Below are 26,949 nucleotides of genomic sequence, written 5' to 3' on the forward strand. Positions count from 1 at the left end.
GTACATCATGGTTATGGGTGGAATGGATTTGGAAAATTCTTGGTATGTTTCTGGAGCTATATGCCTCCAGATGACTACGCGTGGGTCATGCATTTCCCGTAAATTGCTGGCCAGCGATGTGTAAGCGCTGAGCTGGGGCCCAATAGCGCCCCAGACGTGTTCCATCTGTTTCAGGGAAGGCGAATTTGTGTGCCAAGATATGAATGTGAGTCCAGCGTCATACGCCTCAAACGACTGTAGTACGATTTTGGCATTGTAGTACGAACAGTTATCGTGGTTGAAGATGCCCTTGCCCTAGGGGACGATATCAAAAGTATGGAGGGATGCAAGAGCTGCGCGTCGTCTATAGCTGTCATGCTGCCTGTATTACTACCACAGGTCCCGTGGAAGTCCGGTGCTTGTTCCCCCTTAGCATAAATACAGCCCACACAGGCGTGCATCGGTGGCGCAATGCACGTTCCAAGCAGGTGTTTGCTTGGATCACGGCGTATCGGGAAACAACCACAAAGCTAATGTAACAAGAAACATAATTCGTCCGAGTACGCGACACGTTTTCATTAATCCACGGTCAAACCCCTATCATCCCGTGCCCACTGCTATCGTACTTAATAACGTTCCTGAATTAAAATAGGAACGAAGAGGGATCGTCTGATGCGAATCCTCAAGTTCAATAATTTCCCCGAAGAGCGTGCTCTGAAGCACTTCTGCCTTTACCAGTACTGTTATGAAGACATAACTATCACCTTACCAGGTGATGCACAGTGGTGTTTTTTCCCCTACTGCGGGGAGGTGCTAACAGATTTTGCTCGCAAGAGAACAAACCGCCACAAGAGCACACAACCGAAATCTTCGGCCGATGTTGCAGAGTATGTGGGGGGAAGATGTTTTCGCTGCACTGCGACGCCCAAGCTCATTCACACACACAGAATGCAGTCACATATGCTGGTTCTTAGGACTATCAGACTTAGAAAGCACTGTCGTGCAAAACTGAAGTTGCCCTTTTTTTCGCACGATGTGCTGCGGACCACGGATGAAGGGCATCACGCTGATCCCATATTCCTACATTTCCGGGAAGCGTCTGACACACTGCCCCGTTGCAGACTTAACAAATGTCTAAGACTATGGAATAGGTTCCCTGATATGTAAGTGGCTCTAAGACTTGTTCACTTACAGAATCCAGTACGATGTTCTGGATGGCGAGTGTTCATCACAGACAACGGTAACGTTAGGAGTGCCTCAGAGAAGTGTGATACGATCGCCCGTAACAAAGTTCTAGGACTTTTAGAGGAGAGTGAGTACACAATATTTTGAATGTGAACGCATGTCGCGAAACGTGCCGTTTCCGTTCTACGACAGTTTAGATTCAGATGTTTAACGTAACAACTTCTGCTGGAGGAACAGAATTAGGCGTAACGCAATACAATTATGGGGAAACAATTCAAAAGAAAACGTAACCAAACATCCATTTATCACTTAAACACATTTGTTTGTATTAACACTTAAAAATTACGTGTTTATTTTACCCCAAAACAAAAAAGAAAGTAGCATACTGTACGCACAGAACAGTCTCGATGTGGCGACCACCAACGTTGTTACAGACATTGTGCCTGCGAAAAATTCTTTGATACACGCTCTCCATCTCACCTAGTGTCTCTCCCGGAAACAGTACGTTTCCGGACATGTGATCCTATTCAAAAGGGTATTTCGAGACAATCTTTACACACTGTCGAGAAAAAATTAATAAATACACTTGGAAAGGTGACGTCGATTTTGATCCGATGAGGCATATGCCACCCGGGGGATAGTAGATGAACTGATAACGGTTTCAACGTCGTCCACCAACAGCTAGCGTAGTGGCATAACTACCAGAGCGCAATCTTTGTCTACCCTTTACTAGGGTATGTCCACAGTCAGAAGACTCAGTGCGGCGCAAACGCATAAAGCAAGCAGGCAGTCATGGAGACGCATTAGTGCTTCCTACAGCCAACTGAGCGAGTTTGGCTCTGAGCATTATGGGACTTACTTATGAGGTCATCAGTCCCCTAGAACTTAGAACTACTTAAACCTAACTAACTTAAGGACATCACATACATCCATGTTCGAGGCAGGATTCGAACCTGGGACCGCAGCGGTTGCGCGGTTCCAGACTGTAGCGCCTAGAATCGCTCGGCCACTCTGGCCGGCTGAGCGAGTTTGAAAGGTGTCAAACTGTGGTCTTCCGAGTGGCGAAATGGTCCTTTCGGAGAATTCCCACATAAGTTGGGCGTGGTGCGTCAGTTGTGCAACGATCCTGGTCTCAGTGGTCACATAAACATTCTTACACCAGTAGAAGAGGTTCTGGATGTCCATGCAGCACAGACGTCATATTGTAAGAGCAGCATTGGCAAATCATACAAATATCACAGAACAGAAACGAGTCAACACGAACTGCTGTGAACAGATTATTAGCAGTGGGACGAAGAGCACGCATATTTCTAGCCCCTCTTCCACTCACGCCACAGCATCAACGTGCACGGCTCCACTTGGAAGATGGAATGGCACGCTGCAATCTTCAGTGACGAAAGCAGATTCTGCCTTCAAGTGCGTGCCGCAAGTGATCGTATGCTCATACGACGTAGATACGGCAAGCGCTGTCTCGAAGAGTGCATTCGTCCAAACACACTGGCCGAAACTAAGAGCCTTATGGACTGATTTGCAATAAATTTCAGCTCTCTATCACCTTTGGTGCTTCTGGAGGGAACACTAACCAGAGCTTGGTACATGCAGAATGTTGTTAGACCTGTTCTTTTGCCGTTATTGCAAGAGGAAGGTGATATGTTGTTCCAACAGGATAATGCTCGCCCACACACTGCCTGTGAAACTCAACGTTAACCGCACGACCGCTACGGTCGCAGGTTCGAATCCTGCCTCGGGCATGGATGTATGTGATGTCCTTAGGTTAGTTAGGTTTAAGTAGTTCTAAGTTCTAGGGGACTTATGACCACAGCAGTTGAGTCCCATAGTGCTCAGAGCCATTTGAACCAAACTCAACGTTCTCTCCAAGATGTGAAGCAACTTCCCTGGCCAGCACGATCTTTGGACGTGACTCTAGTCGAGCATGTGTGGCATTTGATGGAACGAGTAGCGACTCGTGCGACTGGTCAACCAACAAGCCTCACAGATCTACGTGAGCAGGTCGAGCATAACACATTCCAGGACGGTATCCGCCATCTGTACGATCGACTGGATGCCAGAGTCAGCGCCTGCAATGCCGCCCCTGGGGGCTACACCACGTACTGATGCGTGTGTTGCACGATTGGTCGATACCGGGTACCTCAGAACTGCTTGTGCTAGTGATCTATCTCTACAAGTAATAATTTCATGTACTCCATACGCACTGTTTTAACAATATATCTTGAGTGAATTGGAAACCTATAAAACGGTGTACTACTTTTTTTCGGGCAGTGTATAAAAAAGATTTGAGGAATAGGGTGAGCAACAATCTGCAACTCTTTGTTGATGACGCTGTAGTATACGGGAAAATGGCTTCTCTGAGTGAGTGTTGCAGGACACTGGATGACTTGGACAGAATTCAATTTCATGAGTGAATGACAAAAAATGGTTAAAATGGCTCTGAGCACTATGGGACTTAACTGCTGTGGTCATCAGTCTCCTAGAACTTAGAACTACTTAAACCTAACTAACCTAAGGACATCACACACATCCATGCCCGAGGCAGGATTCGAACCTGCGACCGTAGCGCTCACGCGGTTCCAGACTGAAGCGCCTAGAACCGCACGGCCACACCGACCGGCAGTGAATGACATCTTGCTCTAAATGTGGTAAAATGTACATTACTGCAGATTAGGAAAACAGTCCTGTAACGTTCCAGTACCAAATTAGTGGTGTGCTGTTTGACACGGTCACATCGATTAAATATCTAGGCGTAACTTTTGCAAAGCGACACGAGATGGAATGAGCAAGTAAGGTCGGTTGCAGGGAAAGCCAGTGGTGGACATCAGTTTACTGGAAGAATTCCCTCAAAGTATAGAGCCTACAAAGGTAACCGTTAGTAGAATACTTGTGCGATCCATTCTTGAGTAGTATTGGAGTGTTAGGGATCCCCACCTGGTCGGATTAAAGAAAGACATCGAAGGAATTCGGACGCGTGCTGCTAGATTCGTTACCAGTACGTTCTATCACCACGCGAGTATTCGGACATGCTTGCTGAGCTCAAATGGTAACGTGTGGAGGCAAAACGACATTCTTTTCGCGAAACAGTGGCATCTGCGAGAGACTATAGGAAGATCTTATAGCCAACAACACAGATCTCGCGTAAGGACCACGAAGATATGGTAAAACGAATCACGACTCGTACAAAGGCGTTAAGACAGTCGTTTCTCCCTTGTTTGCGAGCGGCACAGGAAAGGAAATGACAAGCAATGGTAAAAGGTAACCTCCGCCATTCACCGTAGCGTGCCCTGCGGTGTATGTATGCACGTGTATATGTAAATCAATGAATGAGACACATACTATGTTTGACAGATTTGCCCTCGCCTCCTTACCCATAAAGCGAAGTGCAGTATCTAGAGTGTGGTGGTGTTATTGACAGCAGACAAAAGGCCTTGAAGCGAACAGTAGCAACGGTAACAGCCGCAGCAGCAACGGCGGCCGCAAGAGCTGTAACGACGCGGCCTGATTGGACACAGGGCGGCTGCGCCCGCGCTTTGATCTGGGCAGGCGGGCGGGGCGCCAATATTTGCAAGCGGCAGGTCGCCCGTGAGCACCCTTCGCATCGTGCCCTGCGCTATTCGTGTGGGCTGCATGTTTGTGTTGGGCATGCGCGAGGACGCGATCGCACCGCGGTCCGGGCCAGCGCTCGCTGTTTGACTGTTTGCCGAGTCAACGCTGCAGGCCACGCGCTGCAGTATCGCTTAAGGCGGCGCATTTAATTTGCCTCGCTGTGGGAGCAGGGATCACACCGCTGACAGCGTCACACCGGCACAACTCTTAGCCTGAAGGCGGCTCTGCGTACAGGAAAGTTACGTCCCCTTACGAGAGTTATCGAGCACATCTGCACAAAATCGACTTTTTATGCGAGTTGTCTGTTTTTGACGCGTATCTTTCGCAGTCGCAGTTTTACAACTATTATTGTAGTAAATATGGTTCGTGGGCGAGACAATGGATTCCGCGAAACGTCGACAATTTTATGTCAGCGCAACTGAAGGACATCTTCAGGCGCGGCGAACACACTACTGAGGCTGTGACCGAAGCCTCCCATTTATGACAGTCTGAAAAAAAAATTCGCAGGAGTGAGCGTCAAATTTCGGTGACCAATAGCGCCGACATGCTGATCGGTAGCGGGAGTGACAGCTACGCCATCTGTCGGACGATGAACGCACGCGCAGAGGCTATCAATCGTACTGTGCGCTGCTGTCGGCCGTCCCAGCGCCCTCTTTCGGAAGTCGATTGCCGAACCACGTGCCGCGCTGACATGTTCACATCCTCGCCGTTGTCAACTGAATAATGTCGCCACCGCTGTCACCCTTTGTACCACCAACCGTTGTTCTTAGTGGTTGCTGTGATTTTAACATGGCCAGCGCTGGATCCCATGCCGCGCTGAGTTGGTATCCTGAGTCCCTATTAAACAGATTAGTCGAGTTGCGAATACTACTTCTTTAATAACGCTGTCTCTGTACGAAAACGTGACGAACGAATTTTGATGTTTTTGTAGTCCTTATTGTACCCTGTACTGAGACAATGGTCGGTCACTGCAGACTTCTCTGGTTGATCCAGATGTGTGTGTAGTCGACGTTCGACGCATCTGTCCACGGTGCGACAAATTTGTCCCAATTATGACGTCCCGCAGCTTCAGGGAATCTTATAGACATCAGATCTCCTTAAACGAAGATCATCTTTCACTGAGCCTAAAAGAACTCTGAGCTTCGTTGGCGGACGGAACACCCAATTATCCTTCTCCAATAATCATCTTATTTCGAAGAAACACCGCTGACGTATGGCAAAACGATCACTCCTGTTTGTTCATCGCTTTCTTCCAGTTCCCCATTTTTTCTAGCACGCGCCGGACGTACGGTACGCCGAATCTCTCGGTTAGAGCACCCATTCTCTAAAAATACGACACGGAGGTGGCGTACCTCATCAGATAAGCTTTCTGAATCCGATATGGCTGGTGGTCTGTGGACCAACGTCCTAAGCACGCCACTTCATTTTGCAGGATGGTGACAGCTAGTGCCCTGCAAGTTTAAGTACGTGCGCGTAGGTTTACGGTACACAGCGATAACTACTGCGCCACCCACTTTTCTCCGCAGTAACAAGTCTAGGTTTGGCCTTTTGCTCCAACTCCACCGTAAACTTGAACTTCAAATGAAGAGAATTTAGGCGTTGCAAAAATGAATTCAGCGGTGCATTGTCGTGGACCCAGATGACAAGGGTGTCATCCACATATCGCCAAAAGCATGTAGGTTCCAACTCCGCTGGCTGGAGCGTTCTCTCCTCGAAGTCTTCCATAATAAGATTGCCCACAATGGGTGACAGGAGACTGCCCTCTGCGACACCGTCAGTCTGTCCAAAGTACTGATCGCTGAATAAAAAGTAAGCTCGACTAATCTGCCTAACAGGAAGACATGACACCAATTCGGCACTGCATGGAATCCAGCGCTGGCCATGTTAATACCACACCGACCACAAAGAAGAGCTGTTAGCCGTACATGGAACGACGCAGCAGTGTAGACTTAGATACACAACCGCGAGGATGGGCACACGCCAGCGCGGACACGTATTTACAGCCTCTGGGCGTGCGTTCATCGTCCGACAAATGGTGTGGCTGATTGTTGTCGCTACCGATTAGCGTATCTACGCTACTGGTCACCGAATTTGGCGCTTTCTCGCCTGCGCTTTTTCTTCTCAGGCTGTCAGACATGGGAGGCTTCGGTCACAGCGACAACAGTTGTGTTCGTCGCAACTGAAGATGTCAGTCAATCGCAGCGACAAAAAGTTGTGGACATTTAACAACGCCATCCAATGTTCGTCCCATATTTACAACTAGTCCGTCGAGAAAGCCTCAAGCAACACAACTAATATTGTTGTTACTCCATAGTTTGTGCTTGTAATAAAGGCTTATTTGGACTACACGCGTTTCGCTTTATTTATTCCAAACAAACGTGCTCCGCGAGCAAACGCTGAGAGTTGGCCTGCGAGCAGCATACTACCGGCCCCTCCCCATCCATCATCATACGGTACAGGGCGGGTTAGCCGTGTGGACACTCGTATGCACGAGGAAATCGATCCTGAGGTAAAAGCTTAGATAAATATAGGCTGATTTTTATATCTGCTGTCGCACTGCAGATCAGTTACTTCGACCTGTAGATCAGAGGGAATTGGTACTGGAAGCTTTTTCATTTTCCCATTCAGTTGCGCTATGACTCTTTATTTAATTCCGAATGAGAAACCAAATTTTTTACACTTTCTTCAACGTTGCTAAGAATGTCACTTCCCTCAGTCTACATTTGCATAAAGCGCTGAAGCATACGCAACATAATCTTTACAAAGATTTAGCAAGCTGGGTTTGAATGTCGTCTGCGGTCAACCGTGTGGGAAGCATGATTCTCGCGAAACTGCTCTATATGATGTGAACATGAATGTTCAGCAGCAACTTCTTCCACATGTTACATCAGTATCCACGCACATCATCAAAATGTCAACTTTCGAAAGCCTAACGGTATACAAAAAAGTTACTTTTTTGTATATTACGACGTTGCTGGAATCATAACAACTTCCTGTAGATTTTATTGAAGGAAAAGCACCTGACGAAACGCAAATACAATTCCAAACAACTTTTGCCTCTAGAATCTGACTGTTTTAATCCGTATTTTATGAATCGCTAACATAACAGCTCTATAACCAATTACACTGGACAAAAATAACGTAAATTCTTTACTGGCGACCCATGACAAGAGTTGAAGAGCGCCTGATGGCGCATAAATACGGAAACACCCTGTATACCTCATACAGGGTATCCCTGTGAAAGACAGTCTTCCACAAATGTTCAGCCTCTCACACAGCCTACCTAGAACTAGCGCGCCTTCTAAATTTCAAATGTGGGCATCACAGGAAACATTACTGTGTTCTACATTCACCCTCTTATTTTCTACAATGCCTGACAATTACTTCAAAAATTTTCCCAAACACTGACTTCCTTTCCTGTGATTCTCATAAACAGATGTGCAAGCAAACTGTAAGCGACGCCTCGTGGAAGACTGCTTAACGAACAGAGAGCGCCATACATGACGTATATTCGTAATTTACCTAATGGCAGCGTATTTAGCAAAAAGGGACTTGCTTGAAGCAAAAGTTTTACGTGTCCCGTCCTCAAAGGGAAAAGTTCTGTAAAAACAAACGAAAAGTAACGAAGCGTGGTTCGCTTCACTCTCTTCTTTCCATCGTCCGCTAGTTCTGTACTAATGTAAATACGTCAACTTCAGCCCTCGGAGCTACAACACGTACTGGAAGCTGCTGTTGCTGCTGGTACTGGTGGTAGGGATCAGTTTAAGCTTACGAGCTCCTTGTTGATTTTTGTTCTGTGGGCATTATGGCGTGGATGGTTCGTATTTTTTATGTTTCATCTCCTAATGCTGGAGACATCATCAAAGGCTATAAAAACGCAGACAGTGATTTTAAATTCAAACAAAATGAGGAAGTCGAAATGTTTATACGTATTCACGCAACGGTCAGCAGACCACTTCCTAAGATAGTGGAGTAGCACTGATGTGTTATAACTCCAACAACTTCTATTATTTTAATCCTCTGTTTTCTGTTAAAGTTGTTTTTGCGCTTTTTAACTTCTATGTCCTATCTGTACATCCTAGCAGAATAATGACTGGATCTTCACAAAAATGTAGTATCGGAGAAACGAATTTGATGGTTCTCTGGTCCCACTGCAACTGTCGTCCGGGCAACATAGATAAATAGCTAATATATAGCATTAGGTACAAAAGGGCCACGGACATTCGAAAGCATAAAAACAAATTCAACTTAAATGGTGGAGCATTGAAACAGGACACGTTGTGGGCCTTTGTGCTAAACAAAGCAAACAGCGCCGCATTTCCGTACTTCACACGCGTTCGGCGCGACTCGGCGATCTTAGGCAGCAGTCTGATGACGTGGCGATGCGATGGTTGCGTAGACACTTATGAACAGGTTCAAATGGCTCTGAGCACTATGGGACTTAACTTCTGAGGTCATCATGGAAAATGGGCAAGGACGTACCCGCGAGGGACTTGGGGTAGCAGCTACATTCCCCTAACCCCTAAAAAAATTAAATTCGCAATCCGAATAGAATCCTATCCCACCAAGCGTGCAGGTGTATAAATTCAGTATCAGTTTGAAGAAATCCAGAACATGTACTCGATACTGAGTGGTAGCAGTTGCATCCGGGGCTATTTGTTGTAAAATGTCAAAAGCCGGGATTCTCGCTGCAGTTGAAAATGCAATTCTAAAAGCTTCCAGTAGTGCTGTACCGTCAATTGGCGAAAATGTTTTCTTGTTACCAGCCAAAATCAAAAGGGATGCTGTTTTAATGCTCCGTCGTTGAAAGAACTATTTCGACTCGTTACTTGTTTCTTTAGAAATAGTTCACTTGAAAACGAGTGCGTACACAATTCTGAATCAGTTTTACTAACATCCATGTCATACGTTACTAGTTAGTATACAGTTTCATTTACAACAATCTAGGCTAGCTCTGTATCCACCCAGCATAAAATAGGTCCAAGAGAAAATAAGTTTTATCCCAATGGCCTGGGCTATCTCCTTGGTGCATATAACGACCGAACCTGGCACGACAGCCCCACTCGCCAATTCCGACCTCCTTCCCAATCAATCTTAACACATTTCTCCCTTACTTCTATGTCATTATTGATAAGCGTCATGATCACTGTATTCGTCTTTTCAAAGGCTTTCGAATCCAGTTAAGGAGCATAGCTCCATTTAAAATAACAAAGTTTTTTCACGCAACAAAACTACATGCTCTGTGCGTACGGGAGGTGGGGTATATCACAAGGATTGAGAACTGCATAGCAGCCCATGGCTGCAAACATCGTCTTACTCCGCTACTTGGTGCTGTACACGGCAGTACTGGAGCGGAACGAGAGGATCGCTAGCCAGCGTAAGAGATGCATGGAACGGTATAGAAATGGTGAGCATGGAGACATGCACTCAATGTAAGGAAAAGCTGAGTGCTATGGACGAGCCGCTGAACAAATTTAGCGAGAACGCTTCCCAGGCAGACATCAACTACACCACAGTTAGTTTGCACGTCTGCATCGCAATTCGTGCGAGTACGGGTCATTCAGAGGTGGCAAGGCCAGTCTGGACACGTCACGATCGGTGTCGTGGAACTAATCTAAGAATCGGTATACGTGTCCTTGCCTCGGACTTACTAAAGTCTCGCAGCAGCGTGTTTTGAACGCCGACTCCTTCCACGCCTCTTATCTCCAAAGGGTGCAGTTATTAAACTCCTATGACCATCACTCTGATGACCATCCGGCACGTGTTAGCTATGAAAAACCGACCGGTTAAAGTAGATACCAGTATTTTAGCTCTGAATAACTGGTATTTTTCGGTATTTTGTTTGCTCATATTACAACAACTGTTCTTTCACTAATAACTGGGTAGAAAATCCGGTTGATATGCCATAGCAGCGTTGCTAAAACTTTTAGTTTTTGTGACTCCTAATAAGAACGAATAATGTTTGTTCGTAAAATTTTCACTGGTTTGAAATATTAGGTTATTATAGAAAAGGGAAAAAAAGATCAGTGCTATTTTGATAAGTATGACAGAAACGAGCATTGGTGAGACAATAATATACATGTTGCCATATGGTGTGGCTTATTACACAGTAGGCGTGTACTGATCTATAGGGTACTTTCTCGCTGTCGTCGCTGTACGTCGATCGTATTACAGAATGGCACCATTACTAGTCTGGCAGTACTTTAAGAACGCCCCATTTGCTTTAAAAGATTAAAAGCGGGAGGAGGCACAACACACTTGCGACATCATAATAGAAGGAGAAAACTTAAGATAACAATTCATTCATAGCTTATAATAAAAAAGTAATTGATCTGCTGTCTGTGTCTACATAAAATGCCTTTATCTGCTTGTAGTATTTCCAAATGGACAACTTAACAACAAAAGTATAGTTTTCGAGTCTCACTTTTCCCTGTTTAACACTGACCATTTGTAATGCTCAAATAGTGGTATGATCTATTACAACATGATTTTTGAAAAGAGTTTTAAAAAATTTGGGATCAATAGAGCAACAGTGGTGATTTTTTGTAGTGTTCAATCCCTTGTCACTTTTCGAGCAAAGCTTTTATTTAACATTTTGATTCTACGTATCTTGAATCTTATATCGCAAAAGTCTAGGGAGACTTCGGATTTTTCAACTTTGATCGATATTTACGTTTATTACAGGAAACACAGCAATACAAAGCCAAAAATCAGTTACTTCACAAGCTGGTTATTTTATTTGGTTTTAACAATCACATTAAATTGGGGCATAACCGGCATAACCGAAAAACTGGTTGTTTCAGCGATAATCGCCGTTCCCAACACGTGTGAGTTTCTCACAGTGGTTTCTGCAACAGTGTGGCTGAAATGTGCTTTTCCCAGTTTGTGTGTTGGTCATTAATGAGGCCACATTCACCAGGGATGGATTTTGCAATCACCAAAATCAGCATCTGTGGGTATAAGAAAACCACGCGGAACGACATCGCTTCATAGTCAATGTGTGGGCTCGTTTTTTCGGCGACTGCTTAGCTCAGCCGTACCTTTTCCCAACCCGCTTGACCGCAGTGAATTATCAGACCTTCCGCGAATAGGTTCTTCCCGAAGATATTCCAGTAAACGCGAGGTGCCGCATGTGGTTCCAAAATGTTGAGGCGTCCGCTCATTTTGGACTGGCTGTTTGTAGGCATCTGAGCAGTCATTCTCGCATCGATGGACTGGGCGTGGTGGATCGGTTGCCCACGCTCTCGGATTTGTCAAGCCTTGACTTCTTTCTGTGGGGAGCTTTGAAATCTCTTGTGTATTGCGAATCTGTAGAGTCTGAAACGTATCTCTTCGCAAGAATCGTCTGCGCACTGCTAAAATCACAAAAAACTCTCGGTGTGTTCGAGCGTCAATGCTCCGTCGTATCAGGCATGCGTGGCGTCGGACTGTGCAAACTTCGAGCATCTGTTTTAACATTATAGCTATATTCCTGTTGTACAACATGCGTACTCATTATGTCCAATATACGTGTCAAATCAATCACTTTCTTGTTTCCTTTCCAATCTTCGACCTCTGCTATCGCTTGCCCCCTAACGTTTGCGGCCATGGATTGCTATGCAATTCTCGATCATTCCGATGTGCTCCACCTCACCTGTAAGGTTGTCGCAACATTTCTTGGGCCCTCTGTATGTATATATTCTGCATCGCATGGATTCGTCCTTGGCAGATTTCGGGACACGACCGTCGATCTAGTATAACTAAACATGTGATTCATCCTGCCAGGCGACACATTTCCATTGATCTACTACCCACTCTCGATGATCCTGTGCCCACTGCAATCACAATAATTGAAGATTTTGTCGGGAAGAATGTGAAGACGTAGTGGTCGCTTGTTGCGAAGCACCACGTTCAACCGTGTCTGGTGAAAGGTGTGCTCCGAAGCACTTGTGCCTGCATCAGCATTGTAATAAGTCGTCAAATATGTCACAGATCGCCGCCTGTTCTGATTTACACAGTAGGCAAGCCTCCAACATCCACGTTCCGTGATTTCGCGTTGACGTCCAACACTCTGTCCTGTCACCTTCTGATTGTTCCACCGTCCTTAACCATCTTCCACAGACGGTCACTACAGTACAACGAGAGCAGGCGACCATCTTCGCCGTTTCCGAGACGCTTGTTCCTAGGCGCCTGGTTCAAATGTTTACCCTTTGTCAAGGCATCTCGAGATACATGACGCTAATTACGTTAAACTGTAACGGGTAAGGCGGGTGTTCACACTGGTTAAGTCGGCGGCGGTTTGAATAACCACCGGCAGGTCGTCCGCGAATTGGGCAGCGTTCAGTACTGACGTCACTGGCAGCGGACAAAGCCAGGACGAGTGTTTCTTTCGCCAAGGTCGACCCCGCTGCCTAAAGAGCGGTGAAAGCGAGGAAATGTTGTGCAACATTAGGCGGCCGGCCTGCGTTTCCAAAAATACGGAGAAGCAAAGCGGGAGGCTGGAGTTGGAGGGCGGCGGCGTTGCCGGGCAACCGCTGATTAACCGCCGTCGCTAATTGGACCGCGCGTGCCCGAGGGCCCTCCGGCCGCGGCCAGGTGGGGCTAGCCAGCTAGCTAGGCGGACGCTCGCTCACTGCTGACGCTGCCGGCTCCGTCGATACGGGCAGCCGCGCGGAGGGGCGGAGCCATCTGGGGTTCGCATCGCATCGTGTCAAAGCTCCTGTCCCAAACACTCTCCCACACGCGTTTCTGCAACGCCGCGTTTATACTCGAATAATAATTAAAACGTTATTTGCTGTTAGCCTTTTCATCTTCATTACAGGTCCGTCACTTCCAAACATCAATCAGACACTTTATTAAAACACATTTCGTCATCGCCTGTCGGTGACATTAACAGTCTACAGTGTATCCCAAAAGGCCCCGTGCACCAAGACCGCAACAGCAAATTCTACACTTGAGTAGTTACACGTGCAACATCAAGCACCCAGCCGAATTTTAACACAGTCTAAACCGGTTACAATTACGTCGAAGGAACTGACGATTTACGGTCCCTATAACCGACAGTCACACAAACCAGGTTTTTCCTCTGTTTTTTGACGAAAATTTATATTTAAATCTTAGGCTGCCACGGAGTTAAAAATTCAAAAAGCAGAAATATAGTACTCCTACAGCAGTTATATTACAGTATTTGTGAGAGGCACTGAAAAGGAATTTATTTTTTTCAAAATTAGCGTTACAATGTTGTTACTAATCCCCAAATACGTAACAAACGTAAGTGAAGACTGGACGTTATAGCCGATATATTCCTCCGAAAATGTAATAAAATTACGTCGTTTTATATGATAAGTTGCAATAAGCGATTTTTGAGATATAGCGTTCACGTAGGGTTTTAGAGATTTTGCTGTTAAAGGCAATACGTCGTTAGAACCAATGTCGGTATAAATGGTAGCCGGCCGGTGTGGCCGTGCGGTTAAAGGTGCTTCAGTCTGGAACCGCGTGACCGCTACGGTCGCAGGTTCGAATTCTGCTTCAGGCATGGATGTGTGTGATGTCCTTAGGTTAGTTAGGTTTAAGTAGTTCTAAGTTCTAGGGGACTGATGACCACAGAAGTTAAGTCCCATAGTGCTCAGAGCCATTTGAACCATATAAATGGTACTTTTGACTAGTGGGCTCTATGGTGAGGTCTACCAAATCTCAAACGTGAGGTTGGTTTATTGAGAGACAGTTATTCTTGTCCAGTAATGCAGTATGTGGAAACTGTAATATTGTACAACAACGGATACCCTTAACATGGTGACACAGATTGCGAAATGATCACGCGCTGGGTGCGCGGCCGATCACGTTGGACAACTTAGAAATAGTTTTCTGGTCTGTCACTGACTGTCCAAAGCATGCCTCTATGAGGAAACGTTGCTTTTTCTGGTCTCCGAGTGGCTAATTTTAAAAACAGACTCCAGAACATCTAGACACTGGGGTCATACAAATCTTATACTGCAACTTAGCAATTTTTTAACTCAAGGCCTCAGTTTTTAATTGATCCTATTGCTGGCCTGTTCTGTCGACTCAGTAAATCTAGCAAGAGCTGCTTCAGTCTAGGAGGTGACGTACCTAGCAATCCGACTCATATATCGGCCGTGGGTGAGCTTTGTTTTTCGCCTTTACAATAATAGTGCTAGGTCGGTGCCGTAAAGGTGTTTGCTGAGAGATGGAATTAGGGCTGTGTGGGAGGGTCATTGTAGTAATTAGTTTGGAACATTGTTTCATGTGAGTAAGGAGCCGCCATGCATTATTTAAAACCGCCAGAATATGGGGGTACCTGGTCAGAGGCAGCGTGAGCATTGACGTCAACCAACAATAGGCCGGATAGCGAAGAGCTTACACAAGCTCTTGCTGATCAAAAAGGAGATATGAATTATTCTACTGTCGTTTTCTGTACACATTTGAGAGTCGTATTAATCTTTTGCTGCGCCAGGCTAGATATTTTGCTGTTAATATTGACAATGAATGGATTACTTAAAAGATAGCGAAGGATTACAACACGCACTGACTATAAAAATATACGCACCAAGTTTAACTCTGTGATGGGACTTTTCTTTTGCGGAGGGATGTATATAACTGTGAGATGAACTTACTTTGAATTTGTTATGTGTTAAATTTTCATTTAAAACGTAAGGTGTGTTATAGGAAGTGATAATTATGCGTCAACTGCACTGTTTACTCCTTAAAGTTATTATTTCGCAGGAATGGCGGAACTTTTACCTCTATAAGAATTAGGCGTCTGTGAGAAGTCAGATGCATATTTAGGACCCAAAGAATACGAAGTATTTATCCGTTGCGTATTAACGGTGATTTTTGGGTTAGGTTCCTTTTCGATGGACAGTTCACCTGAGCCAGAATTGTAACAACTATATTTTTTTTTGTTAATTCTAGCGTTCGGGAACGGAAAGTTACGATAGCAATCAGTAAAACCCAATATTCCACCCACTCAAATACGAGAACCACCACAACGTACATAGTGCGAGTGAGTGTTTTATTCCGTTTCAATTGTGTGTCACTATTCTGAAATGCTTGCGATTGCGAGTGGTGTACAATCCACAAGAATAGTTCTTGTGTTAAACAAAGGTTTCGTGGCATCCCTACAATGTTATTTGAATACAAATTGCCAATAGCCAAGCAGCCTATGTGTAGTGTTCCTCATTACAGATAGATATAGCTATTTGTGGAACCACAACCGTGTTGTATTTTGTCAGCAAGGGACATAAAAGACGCAAGGTGAATGGAAAGAACATTCGCGACGTGCGCATGTCCACCTGTAACCCATGTGGAATGTCTGGCAGTTACAACTAGCCACATCATCAAGTTTCCGGCAGTAATGAGGACTGAAGACGTTGCAATCTGGAAGCGCACATTCGTCCCTTCCACAGAGCTCTCCCTGATGCTCTTCACATATAGCGAACTACTTACGAGTGCTTCGAAGTGTTTACTCAAAACATATCCTCAATTCTTAGTCTCGTACGGACGTTCAACAACATGGAACTTTATTATCTCCCGTAACGCGTTAACTGGAGGGCTAACGTCCTGGGCTTCGTGGTAAGTCATTTCACTGGGGCTAGAGAAGCTGCTGAACAACGCCCTATTTGGCGGACACGAAATTGTTCATCATGGAACTCACGCACGTGAATAGCAAACTGTGCTGGAGCTTCATTCTGCCGTAACCACTCATGATCCACAAGTCTCACTTATTCGAACTGAGGAATTAACTACGTTTGCAGCATGTCCAAATAAGAATTTTATTCACGTACTCTTACAAAAAATATTGTTCGAACATGACTAGGCTTCCTTTCCTCCTCCTGTACACGATGGGTATTTTCCTTAGACCAGAAAACCATATTCCTTCTGTGTCAACTGTAATATATCGCAGGTTCATCAAAAAATAACTTTTTGAGCGAGACACGGAGCTTGGAACTTCTGCCAACAAAGCACGGCAGCCAATCTCTGCTCCATGTCATTGTCATAATTCGTTCACGAACACATGTGCAAATCATTTCACTTTCAAACTTTTTAAATGTAATCATGCGTTGTTCAGAGCAATACTTTACGGTCAGTTACTCTTTTCCTAATAGCTGTCACAGGATCCTGCTCAACTGAATGGGTGGCGGCGACACACGTGTCCTCTTGAGTTTTCTTACGTCCACTACGCGGCATGTCTTTGAAACTGTATGCACCTAAAGCACGTTTCTACAAATCGAGAAGGATTGCTTCACGAGTTGGAGGCTAGCCAAAGCGATCTCTAAAAGCTCTTCTTATCTCTGTCACTGTTCATCCTGTCTATAGAAGTTCGTACACACACACACGCCACTAGTCACTCCTCCAAAGTGCAATTGTGTCCGCTCGCATCAACAGTGTCTTCACTACTGAAACAATACTACAGTGCCACCAACTCTTTTAGCAGCTTCGAATTATGGACTCTATTAAAACAAGTATTTATTTTCGATATTGTAGTGCCTGTGTTGTTCCGAATTATGATGCAATGGCCCTTGAGATATGCATCCATGTCCGAAGAAAATTCATGTTCGAGCCTCAATCAGGCATAAACTGTCATTGTCGTCATTCCATTATGAAGCTGATGGATGTCCATATTTGCCACTGCGAATATATTTTATGCAATTATTTATTTCGTCAACTGTAGGAAAGTCAACAGAGGTGTGGATTACGGAAATTTCTGCTAATAATTCCCAGGTGCAACACACACACACACACACACACACACACACAAAATTCTGTTCACTTTTGTTATACATTGATCGTTTATACTGATTTGTAAGATGGTTTATGGAAAAGAGAGCGTACGCACCGTAATAAAATGTGGCTATAACAGAAAGACGATACTAAATTTCTCATTATACAGACTTTTAAAGAACAAAATGTTTTGAAACAGCACACCACGGGCCTGGTTAATTACGATCTCCTTTGTGTCCTACAGACATTTATTGAAGACTAACGTTCTTTTTAAGATCAAGTAGTAGACAGTAAACAGCAGAAGGTATGATGAATTACAAAAGGTAACGGTTAGTTTTCTTCATTACAATCCGAAACAAAACAGTTTATGAACCTGTAAAATACCAAACTCCTAGGGAATGCACTACTTACATTGTTTAAGGTACTGAATAAGCTATCAGAACTGCAGCCTGAAGTACTACCACAAAAACATGAGAACAAAACGACAAAACTATAAAGCTGTTTCCCGACTCCAATGAAACTAGTTCTGCAATTGTTTCTACACCTGAGCCACACACGCACCAATTTTTTCAACACAGTCGTTTTCTGAAGAAGAGGTAATTATATTACACAAACTCTCGTGAATTGGAAAATCGAATGAAGCGTAAGGACGAGCAAATCTTTAGACTTCGTGCAAAACTGTTGTGCATCACAGAATGTGCCAAACGTAATGACAGTGAGCAACAGAAATATTTGCCCTTATCGATGAAATATTGTTTTTACATTCTCTTGCTTTCAGTGACGTAAGCTGTAATTATATGCAGCTTCCAAAGAACTGTTTCATGAAGACGTTGTAGCTTTTGCCATTTCAATCATGCGTTTTGGCTCTATCTTGATTTGTTTTACAATTATTCAGGCCTCTTGACAATTTACTTACTCCTGGGACGCAAAAATATAATAACTATTTCGTAAATTAAGTAGTAAACGAATTCGAAAGAAACGATGTTAACGGTAGCACTAGTTTTCCTCCAACTGTCAGACGGTAGCAACTTCCACAGCAGCGAGTGTCGCGACTGCGTTATGCTGGGCGGTGCTATTAATCTGTCTCCAGCCGTAATATTTCATTATTTCGTTTTACTCCAGTCACTCTTAGTTTTCCAGGGATACACTCACGTTTTTTGGCGTTACATTTGCTTTCTTTTATGATCTAAGGGTAAATGAACGTGACAGTTGCAAGTTTTGCGAGAAAAGCGTGTCACACAAGGTTGCAGGTTTCACTGGTGGGCAGCGCTAACTGCTTTTTATAGGATAGGTTTCGTACATTTATAATTTCACAGTTAAGCGCTAGTGTCTAAGAACAATATCAAGACCAGGCACGGCTCTAGATGGAATTTCCTTTGGGTAAGCAGAAATGGACATAACTTTTATTATTGTATAGAGTCCTGACAAGCACGCGGCTGAGGACCGCACAACTGATACTGACGTAGGTTCTGTACCTCTCAATATAATCGAGTTATGAGAGACCGATCGCTAATGAAGCCGAAATTGTTTCAGGCTTAATTTCCACTTTCCTGTTGAATTTATCGTGAACTTTCGCTAGAGAGCACTTTTTGGTTCCCAACAGACCGTCATCTCAAAATCGTCGTAGCTTTTTAACACAACATGATTAAGACAGTAGCTGTACGTCTATCAGAAACAGGTAGTTTCATTTATACAAGAAACCAGATTCAGGCATAAAACGACGTCAATTCCAGGACGTTTCTCCGAGCATGATGATGATGATGTTACTTTGTCTGACCGAAACGTTGTTATTAATAAATTGACTTACACCTATTGTTATTTTCCAAAGTTGTTTAGAAGGTGTAATGTCTTTTTAGCATCCTCGACAGACTAGGGGATCGATATCGAGATGAAAGCGCCTGGGTTCGCCGTGCAGAGTTCTTTGGTTTCACAGCAGCACCGCGAGCGGCGTGGACTCTTTCAGATCGCCGCCGACGTTACTGTACCCGCATAGTCACTCGCTTGCTCTTGGTTGTTTCTCTCAGTTTGCTGTTGTGGTTTGTTCGTACACTATTTACGATTCTTGGCTTTCAAGTTTGGGTTCTTCTCTGTTTGTCCTTTCTATTCTGTGTACGGTTTTGCTGTCGACCTCCTCTCGGTCCCTTCGACCACCCGCAGTTTTGCTCAGGAACTGCCTAGTGTCATTCCCGCAACAGAGTAGTGCGCTATTAACTTCTCTGTAACTTAGTTTTAAAATAACCTCTACATTTACGAATCCTCTGCAGCACGAAGTATCAGTGCCCAACAGCCACTAGTAATCACTGCAGTGGACATCTAGATCACCGTACTGTTTACTGAAGACGTCGAACGCTGATGAAGGATATAAAATGACCGTTACTAGTATTCCACGGCTGCGCACACAATGGGTCTGGGACATTATATGGTCGATGTCTGAAATTCTGTACTGCGCAAACAGTAGATGTTGGTAACTGAATCGCGACGGACATGCTGTTCTTAAGCCGGCATTAAACGAAGAGCCTTGTACGTGAAGTACTGAACAGGCTTACCTACTGGCCTGCTTCCCCTTCATGTCTGCTTACCTTAATGGGGTCTACAACATCGTGCAACCGTACGTTCGACGATCAAGGAGGCCTTTGGTGGAGCTTCTGCACCGTCTCTTGTCATTACAGATGTAGCACAAGCTCTGACTGGGCAAGGATGGAGTAGAAGAACGGTCATCTTAGTATTTAAGCAACCATCCTGTCATACCGCCTGAAATGATTTCAAGAAAGCGTAGGAATTACTATGGCCGGATAAAATCTGATGATGTACTAAGGTTTTAGATTACTGCTAAAACTAAGTCAATCGTTTAGATCAAAGCGAAAAGAATGAAGAGCGAGAGAAAAAAAGCATTCCACTGCCAAAGTCGTATGTTTTGTAATGATGCCAATGCTTATCGAGAGAAAAAGAGGGAAACATCGATTGGTGGTAGATAATGGTCCGATGCCGGAAATATTAAGTTTCGAAAATTTCTTTTTACATTTTTGGCAGGTATGACAATATTTTTTCGTCTTACTAATAATAGAGTTCATTTGAACACAAAAACAATTCCACTCAACATCACCACTCATCAGCTGATGTTGGTATTTCTATAAGCAGTTGTTCCGCTTGGGAAAAAAAAGTGGTGACGAGGAAACGAGAAATGCTGTCCAACGGAGTACAAAGGGAACGTATAAATCATTTAATGAGCAATAAGCTTCTACAGTTACAATTAAGATGCTGTTCAAAAAGCAGTATAACTGAGTTCTGAAAGCATAGTGAAAAGAAGGAGCTAAACCTGTGATACTACCATGATGACGATACGAGTGGCGCCTCAAGAAAAGTTACCTCTCGACCTGCTTGCTCCATTCACGAGTCATTTACGGTTGAGAGCTGAACTATTAACAGGACAATGACAAGTAAAATGATCTACAAAGTAGCATTCTGTACAACATCAGCAATAGAAAAGGATATGCTATACGCTCACACTCCTACTTGCCTTATTACAAATGCTGTAAACTAAAAGGAAGAGGGTGACAACAATAACGTAGGCTCTTGTGAGTTTTCATACTTCCGCTTTTAATAAACGAAGATCTGCACATTCCAGAATGACAGAGCAGATTACCTGTAAGGGCTGTCTCTACACTGAAAGAGGAAAATTATTGGAGTGGCTACAGGCCCCACACCAATTAATAGTAGGTCTATGTAGTGATTAAAATTTAGTTTTACCTCAGTGCTTTCTCCCATTATTGATCTCTTTTCACGGAGCACCGAAACTTCATTGTCTCTCTGCCCTATTTCCCACGTTTTGAAATCTAAACTTAACTGCGCACGTTTTTGAAGTTCCTAACTCAAAGGAGTTGGCGGTGCGTATACAGGTCAAGTGCCGCTGAAAAAGCAAGATGGCCGAAGTGCGTCGTTTTGTCTTGAAGTTCAAAAGATCTAGAACAGAACACTGAGCGTTCCAACGACGACAGAAGAGCCTGGGGCCTCCCGCTAGGCAGAGTTCTCATTTTCACAAGCACTCTGATGTTAACGCAATGCTTGCGATAGTGATGTAACTTCATGGGTACGCGAAAGGAAAAAAATATACGTAATTGATACTGCCGACATATTTGTCTCGAGAGATTCCGCTACTGTGTCCATATTTAAACTTTATTGTTTATTTCGCCGCTTCAGTTGCAAACCTATTTTTATGACGTGACTAGTTTGGATCAAAATGGATTGTCTTCGAAATCACATACTTGCGTCAGCAACCCATCATATCCATATGGAACTACATTACTGACAATACTCTGATGTCCAGCTCCATATGGATACGACGGATTGCTTACGCAACTACATATGTTTGCAGATAATCCACTCTGATCGAAACTAGTGATATTATATAAATTTGCAACTGAGACGGAGGAATAGAGGATAAATTTTAAACTGACAAGAGAATATATGGATGGTAACAATAATTTAAGGAGTACAAGACTACCGAGGAAAACAAATTACAGTAGATATACAATTAATTAAATCAACTCGAAATGTTCGTGAATTCTTCCGATTTTTTTAAAAGCGAATCGAGAGATTCTACAGATGAAGAAGTGAGCGCGAAAGTGTTGACAGCGAAACCTGCCGAACGGCAGTTTCGAATACACACGCCAAGTAATCTAAACAGTTCACGCGATGGACAACTGGCAATGCCAGAAGTAGAATTCCAGTGCATTACTGCGTCTTTTACGTGTTATCTTAGTTCTGTGTGACACTGCTGTCATTCCACTGGAGTTCAGTAAATCTTCTAAGTCTTCTATCGGGGTGTGAAGAGAGAGAATTGGAATTCGATTGCATCAGCAAGAAACATACAATGAGTGTTGACCACAATGTATTGAGGACGAATCTACGACTCTACAACTACAATCGAGTAAAAAATAAGTATACGCAAAAAATAGTCATGCAATTATCTTGGGCGAAGGAAAAGGTCTCTCCACGTGCACTGGCTCGTTAAATGGTTTGTGCGGATAAAATGCCGTGCCATATGATCACCCTGAATTATTCCGGCGAAAAGAGCGACGCCAAGATACAGTAGATCACTCTCTCTAAACCCTCCCTCCCCCTCCCCCCCCCCCCCCATCCCCATCCACCACTTTAAGAATCAATCTGACACACACTATTGAAATTTTAATAACCTTACCGTCTACGGACGATAACTCTAACATGAAGAAGAAAGTCGCAACAGGTAATATGTACTGTACGTACATTCGTGTTTCCAGGTACACACTTCTACGCCACTTGCGTTCCAAGGAGTACATTACAGCGGAAATTATCGATGTTAATATTTATACAGAACAAGCCACATTTCCGTAATATACAGACTCGTTCTCTTCGCGATCGAAACCATGAAACACATAATGTTCCGTTTCAAAGTTGTCCTCATACTCCTTATTTAGTAGATGTGTGAGTATCCAGTTGATAAACAGTTCTCACTGATGGGCAGGATTCGGATTTCTATGCGTCTTCCGCTAAGACTCTCTGGGAGCTTTCCAGCCAGATAAATCTGCCACGCTACTTTGCTGAGCAAATGAATCAGTAACCAATCCGCGCGGTATTTTCGAATCAATCAGGTCACTTAAATCACTTACCCTCAAATAATTCTGGGTCAATGATAATGCAAAAGCTTCCAGTAGGTCAAATCATTTCTAAACACCCTACACATTACTGGCACTGGCGCTTTTAAGCGGTCGCCCAATAATCACACATCTTTCTACTGATAGTGCCGATATGTACAGCGAATGTCCGTTAATGCAGCGGCTTAGATCATATTAAAGCCAATCCCAGACTAGAATGATTGCTGGGAATGATGCGCGAATCCCGTATTACCTTCCTGGGAAAGCTCCATTGGAGGTATGTTGCTTATCTCCATCTTATTACAAAGAGCCAAGTGTCCCTCCCTACATCGAAACTTCCTGACAGATTAAAACTGTGTGCCGGGCCGAGACTCGAACTCGGGACCTTTGCCTTTCGTGGGCAAGTGCTCTACCAACTGAGCTACCCAAGCACGACTCACGCCCCGTCCTCACAGCTTTACTTCTGCCAGTATCTCGTCTCCTACCTTCCAAACTTTACAGAAGCTCTCCTGCCGTATCGACGACAACTGAGAGCCATATGTACCAAATAAACTAATAAAAGGTGGTACTGATTCCCCATGGTACACACATCCGAACATAACACTGTTGCAGAAGCAACGAAAACAGTGTCAGATTTAAGAGAACGCTAAAGTTGTACGAAATTTCTTTACCACCGAAGACGAAGTAAATATTCCACAATTCGAATCGAGAACAACTGCTAACATGAGTATCTTGGATATCCTCGATGTAGCGTAACAGGTTAAACCACATAATAAAGCCAAAGCCCCCGTTCAAGACGATATACCAGTCAGGTCCCTTTTAGATTATACTGATAAAATAGCACTACACTAGCAATCATATACCAACGCTCGCTCGTCGAAAGATCGCTACCTGAAGACTGGAAAGTTGGACAAGCCACACCAATGTCCAAGGAAGGAAATAGTAGTAATCCGTTGAATAATAGACCCATATCACTAATGTAGATCTGCAGTATAATTATGGAACATATACTGTGGTCGAATTACCTCGAAGAAACCGATTTACTGACAAATAGCCAACGTGGATTCAGAAAATATAGTTCTTGCGAAATACCACTGATTCTTAATTCTAACGAAGCAGTGAGTACTGTCGACAGGAGAAATCAAATTAATTCCATATTTTTAGATTTCCAGAAGGCTTTTGATACTGTTCCTCACAAGAGACTTCTAGTCAAATTGCTTGCCTTTGGAGTGTCTCAACTGACTAGTTGTGGAATGGATTCATGAGTTCCTACCAGAAAGGTCATAGTTTGTAGTACTGGACGGTAAATGATGGAGTAAAACAGAAGTTATATTCGGCGTTCCCCAAGGGACATTTATAGGCCCTCTACTGTTCCTGATCTACATGTACGATTTAGGAGACTAGCTAAGCAGCCCTCTCAGATTGTTTCCTGATGACGCTATCATCTACTGTTATTAAATCCTCAAATGAACAAACCCAACTGCAAAATGATGTAGAGGAGATCTCTGTATGGTAGGAAAAGTGGCAATTGACTCTAAATAATGAAAAGTGTGAGATCATCCACAAGACCAATACAAGAAATCTGTTAATTTTCGTTTCCATTCTACATCACACGAATCTAAAAACTGTCAACCAAATACCTAAGGATTATAATTACGAACAACTTAAACTCGAACGATCACATGAATAATGTTTTGGGGAAAGCAAACCAAACGTTGAGTTTTACTGGCAGAACACTTACAATATGCAACAGATCTACTAAAAAGACTGCATACACCACGCTTGTCTGCCCTTCTCTGAAGTGTTGTCCGCCCTATACTATAATTTTGTCTATGACGATATTTACGACAAAGGTTGTCCAGTAATGTTTTTTGTAATAAAATGTGTAACGCCAGGCACGGTTCCATTATACTACAGTATCAAACTATTTTCAAGTCAGTTCTCGCACAAAAATGGATTTCTGAAGAAAGATAAGAAAATTATCGAATTCCTGTCACAAATTGGGGTAGACGTTTTTACAAAAATTTTAAAAAGTAGTCAAATTCCGCCGTCTTTCACTGTTTCATTAAAAGTGTCTAATTTGTTTGTATGATATATTAATTCCAATAATCATCGCGAACACCAAAGGGAGACGTGACTTGCAATATGCCTTGTGCATATCTAAAGCGTTTCGCAGTACTAGAATGTTGAATGACTGAGTCGTTTCTACAACTTAATACAATTATCTGTGTCAGTTACTTATTTTCTTGCATGTAGCATTCAGACGCCTTACACCGGGATCTTTAGGTTAGCAAGTGAATTACATTAGAATTTCAATTTCTAAATGTAGCCAGTTATCTGTCCTAACCTTCGTTTCGGAGATGTTCCAGCAAATAGAAGACTGAGGGTAATTATACATTTACATCTGCATCACTGTTTGGCACATACACGGGAAAACAATAAGTTTTATTGCAAACCACTTAGCTACCTGAAGATGTGGATGTAAATGCTCGAAACACATCGTGCAACAAAATACAAATGACTGAAACAGATAAATGTTTTAATTTGTACCAAACTGTCGCGGTCTCCAAATCACAGTCCCATATGTGCAAGGCAAGTGTGAACCTCGTCAGCTATACGTGCTCTTTTACAACTTCGACCTTTTTAAGAAAGTTGATTTTCGTCAGCGAAACTGCGAGGACACATACAACTGTAGAAAACGTATGATGTGAAAGGCTGAATAGTCTGGTGAGAGGAGAGTAGGAAGTGTAGCACTGTCGTTAACGTCAGTCCAGTGCCTGAGCACACAAATGCAGGAAGCGCGAGCACACTGGTGATAAAACGAGACGGGACGGGACAGGAAGGCGGCAGGTAGGTTTCCAGTGAAGCGCGGCGCTAACACACGACGCCCACGTTACGCCGCTGTCTTCCAGTTGACCTGCTGCCGCTTGCCGCATCGCTGGCCCCACACAGGCGCTCATAATGAATCAGTTCATTAGCCACCGGCACACGGCCAGCAAATAGCAATGGCGACCACATCTGCGTGACATTACGGCGATATGCCCACGGGCACTGTGAGAGGCCGAGCTTTCCTCGGATAAAGCTGTACTATTATTACTGTAATCATAATGAATGAGATCCACAGCTTCTACATCACTGAGTTTGTCAACGCAGAACAACGTACAGCAAAGAGAAAATTGCTGAAAAGGAAAAGCGTTAACGGTGAGATAATTCAGTACACTACTCACTACAGATCTTAAAACTTGCTTACTGCGTTAAGTCTGAACGAATGAAGTTACGGAAATCTGATCTGAAACCAAACTAAAAAGTTACAAATGCTTTACGTGAACTGGACTACATGCGCATCCAAGAGCGCGCAACTAGTTGCTGGCCTGTCTTTCAGTGCATATCTGACTTTTTGTCTCATCGCCTTTTCAGATATTTCGTGAAAATAGGTCATGTCGCGCTGTATATCATATTAGCGCGGTGGCCGAAGAACTTTAGAAAACGGCGCACTACCCACAGGAAAAAAAAATCGCGATGCCAATCAGTGCAGTGTGAAATTTTGCTCAATTCCGCAGTATAAATGCAATGAATTGTTCTTCGACGTCGGTGATTTACGAAGATTAAAAACACTTTTTCGAAGAGAGTATCGTAGAACACAGGAGAAATTCTCGCGGACATGTGGCACACGTCTTAAATTACACAAACTTTGGTACTTAATTTATCCGGATAAATTTCGTTCTAAGATCTTCGTAATGCGAAATCCTCAACAGAAGTTCAATCTCAGCAGCATATGGGGGAGCCCCCTCAGTATGTATAAGTATTCTTCAATCAAATT

At 43.8% G+C, this 26,949-nt stretch overlaps 1 protein-coding gene and 1 non-coding gene across 5 annotated transcripts in view; both read right to left on the bottom strand.

Moving 5' to 3' along the window:
* LOC124595956 (stress-activated protein kinase JNK) overlaps positions 1-26,949 on the bottom strand; it is a 578,539-nt gene that overhangs the window by 370,668 nt on the left and 180,922 nt on the right. The window lies entirely within an intron of this gene.
* Positions 23,487-23,561, bottom strand: Trnas-cga. Its single transcript has one exon. It is a non-coding gene; the product is annotated as a tRNA-Ser (tRNA).

This window comes from Schistocerca americana, chromosome 2, assembly GCF_021461395.2.
Source record: "Schistocerca americana isolate TAMUIC-IGC-003095 chromosome 2, iqSchAmer2.1, whole genome shotgun sequence".
NCBI classification, from domain to species: domain Eukaryota; kingdom Metazoa; phylum Arthropoda; class Insecta; order Orthoptera; family Acrididae; genus Schistocerca; species Schistocerca americana.